Consider the following 19,625-nt stretch of genomic DNA (forward strand, 5'->3'; position numbering starts at 1 on the left):
TTCCCCCAGACACACCCCCACCTCCCACCCCCACACACCTGCACACTCCCCCACCCCGCCATACACCCACACACCTGCACCCCCCACACACCTGCACACACCCCACACACCCCTCCATACACCCACACACCTGCACCCCCCTCACACACACACCTGCACACCCCACACACCTGCACACGCCCGCACCCCTCCATACACCCACACACCTGCACCCCCCACACACCTGCACACGCCCACACCCCTCCATACACCCACACACCTGCACCCCCACACACCTGCACACGCCCACACCCCTCCATACACCCACACACCTGCACCCCACACACACACCTGCACACGCCCACACCTCCCCCACCCCGCATACTCACTCCCATACCCTCCCCATAATTGCAGGAAAGGATGCGCCAGCTGAGCCGTCTCTGTCTCAAGCTCAGCGTACCTGGCTTCTCCCTCGTGACCTGTGTGGAGGGGTCCTACAGCCACGCTGCTGGATCTTACCCTGCACGCCCTCCCCAGCAAAGCTCCAATTATTTCCAGACACCTATTCCTTCCCCATGAGCTCATGAACTTCAGAGAAATCGGCCACCTCCTCCCCCCCCCCCCCCCGCCCCCTATCCAGGAGGAGTTTGATTGGTCCACGTAATTCTAACCCCTCCCTACACACACAAAGTGATTGGTTGAGAAATTGGCACGTGACAATTTGGGCCAATGAGATGCGTGGAAAGGTGTGTGTGGAGTCTTCTGGAAAATTCTTTTCTCTCCTGGGAGAGCTGGGGAGTGTCGGGCTCTCCTGTTGTACCGAATGAGGAACCAAGCTGCCAAGGCTGCTTTTGGTAGATACCCTGTGACCAGAGGAACTGCAGACACAATCTGGGTCTTCTAGCACCTCACTGAGCTGCTCCATCCACCTGGCCAGAAGCAGCCCACCTCTGGGCTTCTCAGACTGCGTGCCTGGACACCTCCTCATTGTTTAGGCAGCCAGACTTACCCTTAACTGGTAAGGGTCCCTGGTAACAACATGGGAGGGACCTGGGAATTCGGGCCCCAGGGAAGAGTCCCCCAGAGAAGGGGTTCCAGGTTAGACAGTCATGTCCATCAGCTGATCCTGAAACTGATTACCTGGTGGCTCTCCAAGCCAGCAGCACATCCCACCCCGGATCACCGACTGACACTCTCAGAACATGCTCTGCTCATGGGTTCCAAACCACCCCCAAACGTAGTGGCTTAAAAGGACCACAATCATTTATTTGCTTATGATTCTGCAATTTGGGCAGGGCTCAGCCTGGCTCATTTCTGCTCCCTGTGCCCTCTGCTGTGAAGATGGCTGCTTCTCTCAAGTCCCCGATGTCTCGGCAGGGATGAGTTCCACAGCTGGGGTCTGGCTGGGCATCATTCTCTCTCCGTGGGGCGTCTCCTCGTGGCTAGCTTGGGCTTCTTCCTGGCAGGGTGACTGGGTTCCAAGAAGCCTGCCAAGGGGCCAAGACTCAATGTGTAAGAGCTTAGCACACCTTGCCCTGACTTGTTGATGTCCCCGTGCTCAAGGGAACGTGGTCACGCCGAGACTCTTAGTGGGGGGAGCCTGCACAGAGTATTCCCATAGGCAGGAGCGGTACATTGGGGACCCCCACAACAACAGTCTGCCACAGTGGTCATCACGCTTTGCAAAAATCAAGTGGAGATCATTGCCAGGAGAAGAGGGACTGCCCCTCCCCCACAAAAGGAAATGACTTCTCTAACATGGAATTGGAGCAGGATGCAGTACGGGGAGGTGCATTTGGCTTGATTTAATATTTACTGAATACTTAACTATGTGCAAGGTTCAGCTTCCTTACTGGGTACCTAATTTCTGCAAGGCACTGTTCTTGTGCTGGAAAAACCGGACTTCATCTTTATTGAGTAGCTACTACCTGCTTATCATATGTGGCAACTGAAAACATGAGCCCACCACCCAGAGCATGGTGGCTAAAGCAGACCCCATAGTGTTCTGACATAGCAATTCTAATATGCCAGGTGCATAGGATCATGTGCCAGATGCTTGCACACACAGCCGTATTTCATCTTTACACAGTCCTCAGAGCTGTCATCATCCTCTTTATGAAGATGAGGAAACTGAGGCTTGGAGAGGCCAAGTGAATTGCCCAGGGTTATAATAATAGGAAGCTGGGATTGAAGGTCCAGGAATTTCTGACCAAAGCCGTTTTCTCCTTGATCAAGCAATCCTAGTGTCATGTCAACAAATACATAGTGAGTGCTACAAACACTGGGCCCTGTTAGGAGCTGAGGGGGACGATGATACGAATCCAATACCATCCTTGTCCTCAAGTACTTTACAGAGGACTGATGTGGAGGAGGCTGGCTTTGAGGCTCATCCATCATTCAACATGGACTGTGCATCTACCCTCTGCCCAGCCCTGCCTGAGGGACTGGGAGTTCAGAGATGAGTAAGACATGGCGCCTGTCCTCGAGGAGTCCAGGGTCTGGTGGGGAGACAGACACGTCGGTAAATAGGTGCTCAGAAGTGTTACACATGCAGTGAGAAGTTATACAGGGCTGGTGGAGGCACGAAGGAGACCCTGGAATGGGGTGGAGGCTGGTGGTCATAGAAGGCCTCGTAGAGGAGGTCGCTCTTGAGGTGAATCTTGGGACATGAGTAGATATGTTCAAGTGGACTGGAAGAGGCACAGCGTTCCAGACAGAGGGCACCGTGTGAAAGTGCGGGTGGCTTGTTAAGCTTGGAGGCTAGAGCTCCAAGGTGGAGCACAGAGGTCAGGTGGGAAAGATAGACAGAAAGAGAATCTGTGCCTGGATGGAACTGTGCCCTGTGAGGGCCTGAGATGTGAGACCCAGCCCCTCCCTCTGGGAGCTTGCAGTCTGACCAGAACATAAAGGGTTAATAATAACTGAAGAAGTGGCCTAGAAGAGTTGAAAAGATGCTCAACACCCTCAGTAATCAGAGAGATGCAAATGAAAACCATAAATTTATTGGGTTGACAGATATTAAAATGCAAGTGTAGGAGAGCAGGGGGAAATGGGAACGCTCATACACTAAAGGAATTATGAGCACTGAACAGCAAAGGAGAATTGAGCAAAATTGAAATTACATCTTATAACCTAGAAATTCCATTTCTTTGTAGCCTAGAGAAACTCTTAAACATGTACACAGGAGCCCCACACCAAGATATTCAGTGTAGCGCTGTTTGTAATAGCAAAACAGCCTACACTTCTGTGAGCAGGGGAATGGACGAATGGGGGCATCTATGGCAGTGGAAAGGAAGGAACCGTGTCTACATACACCACATGGAAAGATCTCGCAGTCTATCACAGTGGGTGGAAATGACAGTCTGCAGAAAGGGCCCTATGGTATGAAATGTACCATTTACGGAACCTTCAAAAGGCTCACACAAAACCACTCCATTGCTCGTGGATACAGTTACGAGAGTACACATGTGGATTGCAAGGGCACTGCAGAAATTCAGCTTCACATTGCATTTAATTTATCCCTTTTCAGACATAGCTTTGCTTTCTATAACTGCGAGAAAGCAGCCAAAATGCCCTTCAAGAGAACTCGGGTGCTAGAAAGAGGGGCCGAGTAACGGAAGGCTGGGAGCTGGTTTAAAGTTAAGTGAGCAATTTCCATTTTGACATAAGGGAACAAATGTAACAGGTTTTTGTCTCTGCCTCAGTTAAAGATTTCATCTCAGAACATTAAGAGGAACCCTTTTAGGGGGGCTGGTCCCCGTGGCCTAGTGGTTAAGTTCGGCATGCTCCACCTTGGTGGCCTGGGTTTGGTTTCTGGGCGTAGACCTACACCACTTGTCTGTGGCCATGCTGTGGCGGGGACCCATGTACAAAATAGAGGAAGATTGGATGTTAGCTCAGGGTGAATCTTCCTCAAGCAAAAAGGGGAACATTGGCAACATATGTTAGCTCCGGGTGAATCTTCCTCAGCTAGAAAAAAAAAAAAAGAAGAACGCTTTTAAATTAACCATTGAATATTTTGGAGAGAAGCTGTAATCTTGGTAAAATAAAACATGCATAGATTTCTTAAACTTAAGTAAGGCCTTTATCCTGCTGGTGCTGTTTCCAACAGTCTTCCTTGTTCTTCATGCTCCTGAGGTCCTTAGATGTTGGAATTCACAGTGATTCTTAAGTTTCAAGGAGGTACAGGGACCAGGTCTTAAGTAGCATTAATTCACATGGTGGAAAAGTTGTTCAGCCTTCAATTCAAGCAGGGCCTCATTTGCTCGTAGTGATTCAGAACCACCTTTATAATTTCTGTTATAACCAAGTACCATCTGAGGGGGGACCTCTAAAAGCAACCTGGATGCTCTAGGTAGACCCAGTTGACCCGCCCCACATGGCTATTATCCTAGTCCAGCTCGCCCCCTGGTGGCAGTGTCTCTAAATTGCAGGCCGAGTACTTAAGTCTCATAAATCCAGGATGCACCTGCTAAGGAGGGGACCTAGGGACCATTTCGTTACATCTTCCTAACCATGTCTTTCCTGCCCCCCACCCCTGGCTCCACTTCATAGATGAGGAAGCTGAGGCCCAGCTGAGTGAATTTATGGCTTATCTAGAAGTGAACAGTCCACGTGGCCAGGTTTGCAAATCCAAACGGTCAGTGACAGTGCAGGGTGGCAGGAGTCACAGTCTGTGTGCTAAAGAGGAGCAAGCAGGTGCTGCAGCGAATGCAGAGGAAGTTCCAAGTGCAGGTTTGCAGTCAAGAGGCAGCAAGAGACTGTGCAGGCCTAGGGGATTCTGTAGCTGGGCTCAAGTCCTCGGGAAGACCATCTTGCCTGTCAGAGCCTGGTTCTCCTTTACAGCAGGGGGACTAACACTTCTCTCAGAGGTGCTTGTAAGGATGCCCTGAGAAAATGCACATCCAGGACCTGGCGCAGAGCATAGCCCTCTTACAGGGTGTAATAAATGCTTATCTTTTTCCTCCTTCAGGTCCAGGCTTCCCAGCCATGTTAGGGAAAACTGCAACATGTTAATAGGTGTTATGTGAAAAACTGTCCCATTGTCAAAGGAATTTGGATTATGCTGGTTTAAATAACACTAAACAGATTTTTTTGCGTGCAAGACTTCTTAAAACGTGAAATATGCTAAAATTCATAGAGTCACTCCAAACTTTTGCATGGTGTTCACTGTTCCCCACTGTGCCTGGCATAGACAGAATGAGGCAGTAATAGCTGTGACAATAATAACAATTTTATTAAAATTGTTAAGTTCAGAAGCCTGGGAAGTCAGCCCAGGAAGAGTAGCCTTGTTTTTTGGGGTGGTTAATGGACTGATGTGGAAAGCAGGATCATATTATCAAGGATCCTGGAGAACCATGCCTGCCAGAGGGGCTGGCCACCCCCTCCCTCTGGCCACCCCTGCAGGCATCCCACCTGGGGAGCAGATAAGTAATCAGAGAAGGCATGAGCCTGCCTCAGGACCACGAGGGTGAGTCTCATGGCTGCTACTACACAAGTCAGGCTGAGTAAGGGCCGTCCCAGGCTCCCACATCCTGCCCTGTGCTGCTGGCTTCCCTGGTTTATAAGCAAGAGGATGACCTGCCCCAGGCAATGGCTAGGAGGCAGCCTGGGCCTCTCCCATTCCGAATCTCTTCCCAGTGGGCTCGCATTTACTGAGCACCTGCTAGTGCTGGGTGTTGAATACCACGAGGGAGACAGGGATGAGTGGTCCTTGTGCTCAGAGGGCTCCTAGGTGAGAGTGTGATAACGGGGGACATAGGTGACCAGAATACGAGGCAGAGAGAGGGTGAGCACAGGAGGGGAAGAGAGGGCACAGCATGGGGCTCTAGGGCCCCCAGGAATTCGGGAGCTGTGGCCCCAGGCCACAGGCAATTTAGGGTGAATATTGCTGGAGCCCTGGAGCAGGTCAGGGTCCTGGTGTAGACCCAGGGGGTAGAACATTCCAGATCTAGGGGAAGAAAGTGAGTGACTGCTGGCCTTTTGGGGGTCAGAAGGGAAGAGTTCCACAGCCACTGATTTGCCCCCAGGTGGTTCCCACAGCTCGTCCCCTCTGGCTGGCCCTAAGCCCTCAAGCCCTCATGGTTATAAGTTTCTTCTGTGGACAGGTTTTTGGGACCCTCTCCCTGCTCTAACAGGCGAATCTAGCAAGCAACCTGCGTGGCTTTACAATAACCTCCATGCTGTCCTGTGAAGCAGCTGCAGACCGTCTTCAGCCTGCATCAAATGACCTTGCAACCCCACATCTCGGGACTGAAGATGCCAGCTGGACAGATCACAACAGGAAGAGGTGAAAGGGACCTTGCCCTCACATTTCCCAGCTGCATTCTTAGAGACTGAGGGACTAATTAACTACCCCGGTCCTCGCCTCCCTCCACACATAGAGAACATCAGCATCTCTGAACTTGTTTGATGTACAGCCAAGAAATTCGTGTTTGTGTCACCCTCCAATGTATCTTCTAGAGGAAAGCCCAGATGGACTCTACCCCTTTTTAAAAAAATCTAGTTGTAAGTTTTTTCTTTTCATCTTCTGTGCATGTGCAGTGATTGTGAAAGAGAGAGAGGCTGCGCCTGAACTCACCCTCTCGGAGCAGCTCCATCAGAGCGCTCTGTGAACTGTCTCCCGGGGCCAAACTCCTCACGCTGATTCTCGAATAAACTCCTTCACTGACACCATCTAGACGCTTTATTTCAGTCAACACTTCCTTCCATTTATCTTAGCTTGGGACTCCTAAGGGGCTGTCCCCAGGTTTTGTTTTACTTTCTGTTAGGTCTACTTACCCCTTTGTTCAGGGTAACTCACCACTCCCCAGCCCCCTGGCTAATGTCTACCACAGAAATGTTGAGTCACTGTGGAAAGACTGTGTTTCCTCAGACTTAAAGGAATCGAAACCCAGGGTGACCCCATTAAGAATGATAGCTAGCACTGACACAGAGCTTTACAAGCGTTAACTCAGTCACAACACCCCTGTGAGGTAGGGCCTTTTATTTGTCTCCATTTTACAGATCTAGAAATTGAGGCACAGAGAGGGCCAGTGACTTGCCCAAGGTCTCACAGCGAGTAAGCGCTGGAACTTAGATTTGAATCCAGGCGGTCTAGCTCCAAACTCCATGCCCTTAACCACTAGGTTACTTTGCTCTGAGGAAGTGTAAATAATGGTTTCCTCAGAAATTAGTGTGGGCAGGGGCGAGGCTTCTAGAACGTCTGTATAAAGAGTCTGAGTCCAGAGGAGGAAGTTCACACAGAAGTTTTCATATTTCTTAGTCCTTAAATTCTTCCTGATAATGAAGTGCCAGCGATCTTTCAAAGCTGGCTGACGGAGGAGAGAAGGCTGCAGAACATTTGATCAGAGTAAGAGCCGGGCACCGTCCACGAGGAAAATTAACCTGAGTGATGTTTACAGGTGACCGTGTGGGCAGGGCATCTTGGACTGTGGGCCTGGATTCATTAGACCACATGCTCCCTCCCTGAAGATGGGCACAAGGGCAAAGGCTGGAAGGCCTTTAGAGACACCCACCCCCGTACCCTCTTATTTAACAAACGGGGAAACTGGGGCACACAGTGAAGAGTAAATGGTGCCCTCTCAGTGACTTCATTACCTTTGCTAACTCAGCTCACGGTGGGCAGAGCCAGGGGTCTCAGGATTCTCCCCCTAGATGCCGGCTCAGCTGCAAAATAGCTGAGACCCTGGGCGAGTCGCTCCAGCCTGCTCTGAGATCCGCTCCTCACCGGTAACGGGCAGTCAGCGAGCCCACCTCACAGGGCGGCTGTGTCAAAGGTAAACGAAGCTGGACACGAGTTAAAGTGGTGGAAACAGATTGTGCTCTAACTTTGCCAGCAGGGGAAGGAGCTGAGCGCATTCAGGTCTGTGCAGAGGTGACTGGGGTTTTAGGGAGAATGAGGGCATAGGGAGGGGAGGAGGGGAAAACTCACTAAGGGTCCATCACTGCAAACGAGATTAGGTCCGCTGTGTCTGCCAGCTGACAATCATCAATGTTGGGGTTCTGTCCTCCCTCAGAGACTGGGGGGCCGGGGCCTGTCCTCCTGATGGTTGCACGTCAAAGGAATGGCTTTCAGGTCCTTAAGAAAGACCCAATTCCTGCGTGGTAGGAGATACATAGATGTCTCAAAGGGACAGAGGAAGGATTCACAATGGTAAGTCCTTTCTAGTGAGACCTCTAAGGCGGGGAGGGCAGGGACCTGTCATCAGGTGTGGGCTGGAACAAGCAGTCAATTCTCCTGGCAGGTGAGCTCTCTCGGGCAGGCATTTCAGTAGGGGCTGAGGTCATCCTAGGGACACAGTCTCATGCTGCTAGAAGCCAGGCTGGAGTTTGGTCAGGTCTCTTACTGCAGCGGGTTGGACGGAGTCATTATGGGCGAGAGTTCTGCAGTTTTGGGGAGTGGGGGGCACCTGTTCTAGGTAGTATGGAGGAAGCCATCCCCTTTGCCATTCCCCAGTGGCTGAGTCAGGGACCTGAGGCTCTTGTGTACCAGAACACTGGAACCTGCTCTCTCTCTCTCTCTCTGTCTCTCACACACACCCCATATATGGACATACACAGTCACTAAGCAAACGTGTATACACACAGGCACAGACAGGTGCACCTCGGCATGATGCATACACCCAAATATACGTGTTTGCACACATAGACACATATGCACGGCATACAAAAGCATCACCAACACACACACACCCAAATACAAGTATGCAAGCAGGGCTGGCTTCGTGGGTGTGAAACCTACGTGGTCACACAGGGCCCTGTGCTCAGGAGGGCCCCACACTTGGTTTAATGCTCTACGTCGGGGTTTGGAAATGCTTGCTAATGCACACACAGGTGTCCTCTATCTCATTCTGTCTTGCTCTTTCCTGCTGTCTTGTCTTCACACTGGAAGTTCCCACGAAGCTCCATCCTCAGCCCTGAAACCAATAGGCTTGAAACTGAAAACTGCCGCTGGCGGGGCTGCCCCTACAGACGGGGGTTGAAGTAATGTCTGCTTCCGACCTCTAGGTGGCAGCACGAAGCCGAGCCGAGGCTCAGCGAGGACCGGAAGGAGGGGGCGGGGGCGGCGGAGGAACCGGGTGTCGCGAGTCGCTCCCGGAATCAACCCATTTCCAGAAAGCGTGGAGATTTCTCAAGCAACAGAGTCTCCAAGGAATTATCTAATCCATTCTTCTGTGCCTATATTTTCATCCAATTCATTTTTCTCCATTCATTTTTAATAGTTTTCTTTTTTTATTTCTTAAAATTTTCTGATTATAAATGCAGCACGTTTTATTTTAGAAAAAGCACACACAAAAAAGTACGAATCACCCATACCCTGACACTTTTTTTTAAGGCTGTAAAAGGGAGTGACAGTATTTCCTCTCCTCCGATGACTTGGCACATACCCTGTGAGATATTTTTCTCTACTTAAGCACCTAGGCAATTTCTTCTGTACAGGTATAAACGCGTGTAAACGTGCTTTATCTCCTTCTTAAATAGCCTCATATTCTACACACGTTCTTCAATTTACTTGTTCGCTTAATATGACCTAGTCATGTTTTCAAGTCTGTGGGTACAGATAGATCTCAGTTTTTAAACATTTGCAACCTAATATTCCTAAGTCTGGCTTTAGCGTGACTTAGGAGCCAGTTCATTGAACGGTCTGCTCTCAGCAGGTGCAAACGCTAGGCAGTTTTATTATCCCCCATTGTGCCATCCTCACGGGCTATGTGGACTCTCCCCTTCACATCCCTTAATGACATTGGGCAAGTTCCCCAGCTCTCTGGCCGCTGTTAATCATTTCAAGGTCCACTCCCATTCAATCTCATTCTTCCTCCCCCTAAGGCTTGACTCCTGGCTGAGAGAACCGGAAGGGGAGGTCTTGGTCGCTTGGTCTCTCTCACCCCTCTCTCTCATGGTTCCAGCTGGTGTGTTAGGGTGGGAGGGCTGGAGAAGGGTGCACCTCTTTCCAGTGCCTCTGTGGTCAGCCTCTGTTACTTGTTGCTTCTCTGGCTGGCTCTGACCAGCTGTCGGGGCCCCTTCTGGGAGAAGGGGTGCATGCTCCGTGGACACATCTCCTCTACACGGTGTCCTGATGAGGGGGGAGTGCAAGGGCTCAGCCCTCCCCATCCCGCCTCAGGTCCTGCCGTCCTCCGTGGAATACCCCACAGCCTCTGCCTGCTAGGGTCTCCTCACCCAGGGGGCTGCCCTCGTGGGTGGGCTCTGGGTGGCCACTGAAGCCTCATCACCATCATCAGGGTCCGCTTGAACTTTTGGCAGGTCGCTCATGCTTGTGCATCAGATGGGGGAGCAGAGGCAGCCCCACGGCCCCTGCCACTCCGCCCATCATCTCTCTCCAGTTCCCTTTCCTCCCTGAGCAGAGTTTCTGAAGGCAGAACAGCAGGTCCTCTGCAGACACAGTCACCTAACTGTGGAATGAAGGGTCCGTCTCCCTTTCTCACAGGCACCCCCAGCCTCCACTCGTGATTCTCAGGAGGCAGGCCCACCTGGTTTGGGGTGGTGGGGAACACCCACCCTTCCCCATGGGGAGGGAGGAGAAGAGCCACAGCTCTTCCTACATGGCCAAGCACTCATGTCTCTGACCGTCTTCCCTCCTCTCCACCAGGCTTCTGGGATAGAGGGAGGGGGAGGGCCAGAGCACGTTGTGGATGATTTGGGGTTGCAGAGCCGAAAGAGGGCATCTGACCCCCAGTGTTTGTGATTCTTTTCAGATGTGGGGTCCTTGATGCCTCTTTGTCTAAATTTGGATGGATGAAAATGGATCTTATACTGTATACAATAATTAACTTGAAATGGATTGAAGATTTAAATGTAAGACCTGAAATTGTAAAACTCCTAGAAGAAAACATAGGGAAAAAGCTCCTTGACATTGGTCTTGGCAATGATTTCTTGGATATGACACCAAAAGTACAGGAAACAAAGCAAAAATAAAGAAGTGGGACTACGTAAGACTAAAAAGCTTCTATACAGCGAAGGAAACAGTCGACAAAATGAAAAGGCAACCTACGAATGGGAGAATATATTTGCAAACTGCACATCTAATGAGGGGTTAATATCCACAATATTTAAGGAACTCATACAACTTAATAGCAAAAACACAAATAGCATGATTAAAAAGTGGGCAAAGGACCTGAACATTTTCCAAAGAAGACATACAGATGGCCAATAGGTACCTGAAAAGATGCTCAACATCACTCATCGTTAGGGGAATGCAAATCAAAACCACAATGAAATAGCATCTCTCACCTGTCAGAATGGCTATTATCAAAAAGACAAGAGCTAACAAGTGTTGGTGAGGATGTGGAGAAAAGGGAACCCTTGTGCACTCTTGGTGGGGATGTAAACTGGTTCAGCCACTTTGGAAAACAGTATGGAGGCTCCTCAAAAAATTAAAAATAGAACTACCACGTGATGCAGGAATCTCGCGTTTTGGTATATATCCAAAGGAAATGGAATCAGTATCTCAAAGAGATATCTACACTCCCATGTTCGTTGCAGCGTTATTCGCAATAGCCAAGACATGGAAGCAACCTAAGTAACCCTCAACAGATGAACGGGTAAAGAAAATGTAATATATATAATGGAATATTTTTCAGCCATAAAAGGAGGAAATCCTGCCGTTTGTGACACATGGATGAACCTGGAGGCCATTATGCCAAGTGAAATAAGCCAGACATAGAAAGACAAATATAGTATGATCTCACTTCTATGCGGAAACTCAAAGAACCAAAGAGTAGAGTGGGGGTTGCCAGGAGCTGAGGGTGGGGGAAATGGGGAGAGGTTGGTCAAAGGTTACAAACTTTCGGTTATACGATGAGTAAGTGCTGGGGATCTAATGTACAGCCTGGTGATGATAGTTAATAATACTCTATTGTAGACTTGAAATTTGCTAAGAAAGTAAATCTCAAGTGTTCTCACCACTAACTATGTGAGGTGATGGATGTGTTAATTAACTTGATTGTAGTGATCATTTCACAATGTATATGTATATTAAATCATCCCTTTGTACACCTTAAAAAATCACATTGTACAACCTAAACGTGCACACCTTTTATTCGTCATTCATATTTCAATAAAGCTGGGGAAAAAAATAAAAATACGTTGGTGTGATGAGACGTGGTGAGGCCTATGAGGACGGAGAAGCCTGGTTCCCATCAGTCATCCGGGGACAGGGAGCTGCACTGCAGTGCAGATGCACAGCTGCACGAGACAAAAATATTCTCTAATGAGCATCCAGGGTGTCTGCTCAGAGTGAATCGTCGTTAGAACAAGTTCATAACAGGACATCATTCGTGATGCCGGGCAAGCCCTTGGTACCTGATAAAGCTAGCTGGATCTTTCAGGTGTGATCACCCTTCCACCTGCAGCCTCTGTAGAGACATTAAGGGAAAGTGTAATTTACTGTGGGAAGACAGGAGAAACAAACGCTTGACTGAGGGACCATTAGCATCACCATGACTCCTTAATCTCTTTAGTCTATTTGTATCATTTGCTATCAAATAGACCACATGCCATAGAGACCTTTGGAAATATGATAATTCCTGCTTCAGTGGTGAGAGGAACACCAGCCTCCTTGAAAGGCTCTGTAGTGGTTTTTCTTTGCAGACCAGGGACGATCGTGGGAGATGCCCCCTTTGAAGTGGGTTCCTTGCATTCAGTGGGGCATGATGAGATCCAGGTGTAGTGGTGGCCAAGAGAAAGAACTTCAAAGGCGGATCTGGTTAGTACGATGGGGAGCAGAGGTGAGTAGTCCAAGTACAGTGTGACCTGAGGGAACTTTGGCAGAAGCTAATTGGTCACGGTGTGCTTAGGACTGAAACAGTGGGGTATTAAAGTTTTAATCTGTACAAGTGGAAAAGCTCTAAGTCTAGTGGACAGACGTGTGACGTGGGTCACCTCCCTAGGGAGTTATGCCCCCTCATCCATCCATCCGAGCCAGCTCACAGACCCAGAGCCCCTTGATTGAGGGGATGGGATGATCCCCTCGAGGAAGGACCCTCCTACACTGCCAAAAACGTCTACGGAAAATGTCTTTTGTAACCTTCTCCAAAGGGACTGTGCATCAGAGAAAGGGAAGTGCCCAGACTTTCTGAAGCCTACTGGTCCAGGAACAAGGGCCAGAACTGAGGCTGCCCTTTCTCAATGGTCCACTAGCAAAAATTTTGTTCCTGTCTCGGAAACTTTGGGCTTTGCTGGTTTAGAGATCTTAGTTCCCAAGGGAGGAATGCTTCTAACACGGGACATCAAAGAAGAGTTCCATTGTCCTGGAAGCCGAGACTGCGGCCTGGCCTCTTGGGGTTTCTCGTGCCCCTGAACCAACAGGCAGGAAGGGAGTCAGTGTACTCTCGGAGGGATGGGTTGTGACTATCAAGGGGAAGAAGATTGTGCAGATGGGAAGAGCGTGTCTGGAACCCAGGGCATTGTTTGGGATGCTTCTTAATGTTACATGTTCAGTGGTAAAAGTTAGTAAGAAATGACAGCAACCCAAGAGAGGCAGGACCACCTTGAAGGACGGCTAGGGTCACCCTGCCAGGTAAAGAGGCAGGAGTGCGGAGGTGCTGGCTGCGGGCAGGGAGAACACAGAATGGGTGGTGGGAGAAAAAGTTGTAATTCCAGTTATGTCCACATGGCCAGTTGCAGAACAAGGACTGTGCAGGTGCTATTCAGTATTTTCTCCTTTTTTGTGTTAAACCTATACTTCATTTTGTTTTTATTGAAACATTGAGACAGAGCATTCTGACGCACTCAGCATCCACCAAGTCAAGTCAATTTTACCTGTGCTTCAGTATGTGATTGATATAAAGTTCTTTTAAGGGATTCCTCAGACACATCTTAGTGTGAAATACATCGTTAAATGGGAAGCTGCTCATAAAAACACTCTTCCAAAAATTGGCTTGCTCTTCTTTGACTTTTTTCCTTTTCTTTTTTTAACTCTTTTCTTTTTCCCAATCCTCTCTATCTAATACAAGGTATGTTTGATTCAACATTTATGTTATAGGACATTAAAGGGAAGTTGTGACTGAGCTGAGAAAGGATAAGAGACAGATGCGACTTTGGAGAGAGATCTATGTCTTTGGAAAGAGAGTGAACACACCTTCATTTGAATGAGAGATGGTTGGATGATGTTATGCAGAAGCATGATGTTCTTACTGCCTGTTTTGGAAAGTTAAATACGAGTAAAGAGGTGCATGTGTGGATCCTGCTGGACTGTGCTGGACCATCTGAATCACCTTGGCATCGCCACTATCGCTGTCTAAGATCCCTTGTACGTTACAGCGGAGAAGCAGGAACTACAATTCCCAGAATCCCTTTCCCCATGTGGTCCAGGATCAAAGTTTGCTAGTGAGAGGCACTCTGTGGGATGTGAAGGTGGAAGAGATATCATTATTCTTTGGAGGTAGATGCAGCCAGACTCTGAGTGCGTGTGGAAGTCACAGCTCCCTGGCCAACTTGCAAGAACCATCCACTTGGTGCTTGAGGCTGGGATCTTTGGTGTAGCTTCTCTGATCTTTCCTCTCTCTTCTCTTACATAAATTGTGTAAGCCCCCATTCCTGTATTTAGTCTTTCACACTCAAAAGGCATAGAAGGGTTTCTGTTTTCCTTACTGAATGCTGATAAACTTGCTCACATTGAACATCTATTATAGCATGACTTTGATGTGCTCTTATGCAAAAAATAATCTTTGAATGGCCAGAAGTCTTCTCTCCACTGAGAGTGAGGTGGTCGGGGAAAGAAAGTGAGGGGGAAAATATCTCATTCTGATTCATCTTTTTTTTTTTTTTTTTGAGGAAGTTTGGCCCTGCGCTAACATCTCTTGCCAATCTTCCTCTTTTTTCTTTTTTCTCCCCAAAGCCCCAGTGCATAATTGTGTATCATAGCAGTAGAGCTGTAGCTCTTCTATGCGGGACGCCGCCTCAGTGTGGCTTGATGAGTGGCGAGTAGGTCTGCACCCAGGATCCGAACTGGCGGACCCCGGGCTGCTGGGGCAGAGCATGCGAACTTAACCGCTGCGCCACCGGCTCGGCCCCTCATTCTGCTTCATCTTTATTGGCCATTTGTATTTCTTCTGTAAATTACCTGCTCATCTGTTTTTTTCTCTTTGAATTTTGTGTTGCTCCTTTATTTTCTTAAGGGAATCCTTTGTATAATGTAGATAGTGATCCTTTGTGGGCCACGTTTGTCGTGAAATATTGGGAAGAGAGAACATCCCTCCTCCTCCAAGACACACACACACACACACACACACACGTACACACGCACTCACTCACTGAGGTCCATAGAGGACAGGGATTCTAACCGCTCTCTCCATCCTCTTCCTCCATTCTTTCTTTCTTTTTCTCCAGGGAGGAAATGACACTTGGCTATGGAGGCCACCCCTCAGGCATGTCCACATCTACCTCTAGTTCTCTTGAGCCGCCTAAAATCAGTCACAGTGGGCCCTCCCCTCTTCCCTCTCTTCTGGGGCCTGCCCACCACATTCCAGCGTCTCTGCCTGTAACCAGGCTGGTGAATCAGGACCACAGACCCAGCTCCCCCACGGGTTTGCTTACCGGCTACAGAGTCTAGCTTCAGGGAAGGAATTTAAAGACTTTCCTTTTTACCTAATCTATTTTATCAGAAGCTTTGCAAGTTGGGCTTGTTGAACAGTTTCCGGTCATTAATAAAGCTAACATTTTATTCGCCACTTGGCTCAATCCTTCCTGTTCTCTGGTGGGAAGAACCTGGAAGGGGAAAATAGCAGCAAGTGGTATGATTGGGGCAGCAAACTCCATCCCAAACTCCTTGCACAAACATTCCCCCCCCCCGGTTGATTGCTTTTTGGTTTCATTTTAACTTTCCTTTTAGCGTTCACCGCCACATACACGTTTTAAATCGTATATAGTCAAGCCTGTCATGTTTTCTGTTAGGGTTTTTAGGTTTCATTCCTTCAGTCATTTTTCGACAAGTATTATTGTAACATCTACAATGTACCAGATACAGTTTCTTGTTCTGGGAAGACAACAATAATAACAAAACCACACAGATTCCCGTCTCTCATGAACTGTACACTCTCGTCATGTTTAGAAGGACATTCCCGCCTGAAGATCATAAAAACAGTTGCCTGTATTTTTTTTCTAGTACATTATGGTATTATATTGTTTTATTTTTAGATTTTTTTTAACGAATATGGAAATTATTTTGGTTAATGGTGTGAGGTAGGGAACTTAACTTCCAAATGAGAGCTAATTATCTCAACAATTTTTTTGTGTGTATAGTTCATCCTTTCACCGTGATTTGAAATGACGTCCTTGTCTTATAGTAAATTCCCACTTATATCTGGTTTTATTTCAGACTTATGGTGGGCAGCCTTCTAAAATGGTTCCCAAGGATCCCTGCCTGCTGGTGTTCATGCCGCTGTGTAATCCTCTCCCCTGGAGTGTGGGCTGGACCTAGGGACTTGCTTCTAACCAACAGAATACTGCACAAGGGATGGCATGTCGCTTCGGAGAGGAGCTGATAGAAGGCCATGACTTTTTCCTAATGGCGTTCTCTTGTTCTCTCTCAGTTGCTAAGTTTGGTGAAGTCAGCTGCCATGTCGTGAACTGCCTGATGGAATGCCTCATGTGTTAAGAAACTGAGGGTGGCGGGGCTCTGGCCAATAGTCAAAAAGGAACTGAGGCTCTTAGTTCAACAGTCCACGAGGAACTGAATCCCACCCACAGTCACTGAGTGAGCTTGGAAGTGAATCCTGGTTCAGGTGAACCTTGAGATGACTGTGGTCCCAGCTGGCACCTTGGCTGTGGCCTTGCCAGAGACCCTGAGCTGGAGGATCCAGTTGAGCTGCGTCTGGTCTGATCCAGAGATGACGAGATGATAAATGGTGTTGTTTTAAGCCAGACATCCGGCACCGTTTCCAGGCCTCTGCTTGAAGGTGGGGTTCTTCAACCTCCTGGACAGTCTCGGAGTCTGGCTTGATACCAGGTCTCCTTCTGACGGTGGCACCACCAGTGGGATCTGCCCCTGGCCCAAGAGGCCCCTGCAACAGCCAGATGGAGAAGTTCCCAGGACCCATGTGACTTCCATTTACAAGTTCCTTTTATCTCACTCAGGATAAGGATGTAATCACTCGTCTCTAATTTTTAAGAGAAGCACATACATATATAAATAGCAAGTAAGTGGGATTCCAACCACAGAGGGTTTTTTTTAAACATAATTTTGAGAAGGCAGCTTTGAACAAAGAACTTGCAGACATGATGTAATTCCTTCTTATTAGAGATAAGCAAGCTTTTCTTGGAAGGACATGGAGCCCTTGGCATAGCTTGCTTAAGAAGAATAGACAACAGTTAACAGAAAGAGAAAGAGAAAAAGAAAGAAAGGAAGAAAGGAAGAGAGGGAGGGAGGGAGGGAGGAAGGAAGGAAGAAGAAAAAGATCCCCCTCTTCCCACCAGAAGAAGAAAGTCCTGATAATTTGGAATCATGAGGTCTAAGGCTCCATGTAGAGAATTTTCTCAAGGGAACTCGATAACAACCCACCAAAGTGGAGTGTTAATAGGATTCTTTCTGCTTCCAGATTAGAAAATATTTTGCATTGAGGGTATTAATGATCGTATCTATTACACATAGATTGTGTCAATAATTTTATTGTGTTTTAGAAGCCTTACTCCTGCCCTTGCCTACATCAAATTTTTAAAAGAGAAAACAAAAGCTTTTAATGTACAAATGAGAAAAGTAGATATTGTCATAGGGATAGAGACAATTAATAGAATTATAAGAAATATTACGTGCAAGTTTATGCCAATAATTTGGAAAACCTAGATGGAACGCACAATTATCCTGTGGAATGTAATGTACCAAAGACAATTAAAAAGAAGCAGAAATGCTAGTGAAAAAGAAAAAAGATGAGAACTTTTCTGATGTTGGTTTTAATCTGATGCTCAATTTAATAATATGCCACAGAAGCATATTAAATGAATACTATGCCGCAGAAGATGGGCACAGCTCCTGGTCTGGAGGGGGCTTTTGCTTTGGACACAGATCCTTGAGAGGTGAATGCTAGCTGTCATGAAGAAAAAGAAAGAGTATTTTTTAGAAACCAACAAGTTTCCTTCTAAATGGTAAAATATGAAAAAACAAAATAATCATAGAGAAAAATGGAAAAATATTTAATAAATAACCTCTTATAAATGCATCAGGCTCAGATAATTTAACAGTCAAGTTCTTTCAGGTTTTTAAGTTTTTTTTTTTTTTTTTTGTGAGGAAGATCAGCCCTGAGCTAACATCCATGCTAATCCTCCTCTTTTTGCTGAGGAAGACCGGCTCTGAGCTAACATCTATTGCCAATCCTCCTCCTTTTTTTTCCCCCCAAAGCCCCAGTAGATAGTTGTATGTCATAGCTGCACATCCTTCTAGTTGCTGTATGTGGGACGCGGCCTCAGCATGGCCGGAGAAGTGGTGAGTCGGTGCGAGCCCGGGATCTGAACCTGGGCCGCCAGTAGCAGAGCGTGCACACTTAACCGCTGAGCCACAGGGCCGGCCCTAAGTTCTTTTAAGGCAAGTGATTTTTAAGCAACAGATAATGCCCATGTTATTTAAATAATCGCAGAGGAAAGGTAAAGACAGAAGGAAAACTTCCCAATTCATTCAGTGCATCTATCACATTCCTAAAATGTGGGGAGAAAGCACATAAGGCCCTCTTTATAAAGAAAACATAAGATCAGGAAAATGAAGATTCTTTTTATTTTATTTTTTATTTTTTTACCACACTTTACTTCATTCTTTTTTTTTATTGCAGTAACATTGGTTTATATCATTATATAAATTTTATGTGTACATCATTATATTTCAATTTCTGCATAGATTACATCACGTTCACCACCCAAAGACTATTTACAATCCATCACCACACACATGTGCCGAATCACCCCTTTCGCCCTCCTCCCTCCCCCCTTCCCCTCTGGTAGCCACCAGTGTGATCTCTGTCTCCATGTGATGGTTTATTGTTGTTTTTGAAGGTCTCTTTTAGAATGAAGGTCGGCCAGCAGCTGATCAGAAACGGGTTTGCAGGCTGGAGTTTCAAACTAAGGCAAAAGCCTCAAAGCCAATGCATTTTGCTTTACCTGAACTCAAACTTCTGTCTTTCAGGAAAAATGAGTTCCTCTGATGCTAATAAACATGTTAATTTACTCTATGTTACCCATGTTAAGACTCTTTGAATAATTTAGTTATTTCAAATGCCTGTGAAACATTGCTCAGGATAAATTATATAATTCATGAAAATTGATGACGGTTCAAAAATTATGTCAGTATACATAAATGATTCAGCAGCAAGCTTAGCAAATTTCTTAAATAAGTGTGATATTTAGAGAGTATGAAGCCTCAGCGGATGATTGCAGCATTTAGAGAGACAGCCCTCTGTTCTTTTTTTACTGTAACAGAATTTTTAAACACGTGATGTTTTGGCAGCTTTTCAATCCTGAAATCCCAATGTTAAAGCAATGCTTTTTTATTATCATCATTCTTACCTTTTTCTCCTATGGTCTCAAAATCTGATAAAGCTAGCACAAAAAGAGGTCTATAGATTAACCTTATTCATAAATGTAGACACTAAATCATCAATAAAATATTGGAAAATCAAAGCCAGCAGAGTTTTAAAGGAATAGCG

Source organism: Ceratotherium simum, chromosome 25, assembly GCF_057802395.1.
Source record: "Ceratotherium simum simum isolate JZ-2026a chromosome 25, ASM5780239v1, whole genome shotgun sequence".
Lineage (NCBI taxonomy): Eukaryota > Metazoa > Chordata > Mammalia > Perissodactyla > Rhinocerotidae > Ceratotherium > Ceratotherium simum.